The following is a 1,345-nucleotide window of genomic DNA, read 5'->3' on the forward strand; positions in this document are numbered from 1 at the left end:
GTTATACAACCTAGACTGTTAAGCTTAACATCACTATCTGTCTGAATATCAAACATCTTAGGCATAACATGGAGCAGGTATTTTTCATCAAGTATTGATATGTTGAACTTTAAGTCCCTACAGAATATGATGAAAAAACATTTAAAAATTAGAATGTATTTTTAAAAATAGGCATAAAGAATTATATAATTCTTATTTTTGAGGTAGATTATTTTATGGGACTCCTTCTAGCAACCTGTTTGCACTGTCTTCACATGTTGTGTCACAAATTTCTAATGCCTTGGCATACTGGTTACTTTTCTCTATTTTGCTCTCTGGTGTTTTAGTGTTACTCTTAGTAACTCCAGTATTCAAGTTGAATATTCTTTGTAGGTGTGTTCTGCATGAGGAAGTGCAGAGGACTAAGATTTTATTTTGAAGTATCAGACTTACTTCTATTACTTAACATCACAAACTGAAAAGAAAAAAAAAAAAAAAGCAAAGGAAAGTAGCTACATCACATTGTAAACTCCTGGCTCACTTGGTTTCAGTATTGTTAAGTTGAAAATGATCATAAGGGAATTCTAGTGAGATGAGTTGAAACTGTTTCTGTGGGTGATGCTGAGAAGAATATTGTCTTCATTCACTAATTTAGAATACAACAGTTACTTTTTGTAAGTTCAATGAGAAAAATGAGTTTGTACTCCTGAAGAAATTTTCCATCAGAGTTGGTGGTTTCAAATAAAGTAATAGAAATTATTGTCAGCACATGCCCAAATACATAGTTGGTTTTCAGTATCTTCATTTACTTGAGAAATTTTTTGTCCTTTAGTAATTAACTATTAAGGAAAGACACAACTTTTAACTCCACTAGTTTTTTTTTTTTTTTTTTTTTAAACAAAAACTACCGAGACAACATTGAGGCGGTGTAATTGTTTATTTAATTTAGATAGTAGTATACTAGTACAAAATGAGTCATACATGTTGAGTCCCCAGATGATGTCAAAACATCAGTTTAGTTGCATGGCTTGCTATCACGAGGAAAAGAAGTGTCTTCAGTTCTTTTTATGAATTCAGAGTTGTTGTAGATAAAAACTTTAAAGAGATGTGTCATTTAAGCCAGATTAATTCTAAAATACCTTGTAGTGTAGATCTTTTATTTGCTAACTTACTAAGTTTTTCTAGGAAGGTTTTCTGTAGCATCTCATATTGTAAGTCTTTTTACATTAGGGCATTATTATTTACATCTGTGTGTTTTGAGAACCTATCTCTTCAGAGAAAATTTAAATCAGGGCTTCTTGGTGCTATCATCATTTAAAATAAAAGATTTATTATGGAAAAACTTAGATTTAAAATATCATAAATA

The 1,345-nt window shown here is 30.4% G+C and overlaps 1 protein-coding gene across 3 annotated transcripts in view; it reads left to right on the forward strand.

Moving 5' to 3' along the window:
• Tusc3 (tumor suppressor candidate 3) overlaps positions 1 to 1,345 on the forward strand; it is a 256,150-nt gene that overhangs the window by 180,767 nt on the left and 74,038 nt on the right. The gene's annotated exons all lie outside the window — the stretch shown is intronic.

Source organism: Octodon degus, unplaced genomic scaffold (genome assembly GCF_000260255.1).
Source record: "Octodon degus isolate 3935 unplaced genomic scaffold, OctDeg1.0 scaffold00051, whole genome shotgun sequence".
In the NCBI taxonomy this organism is placed as follows: domain Eukaryota; kingdom Metazoa; phylum Chordata; class Mammalia; order Rodentia; family Octodontidae; genus Octodon; species Octodon degus.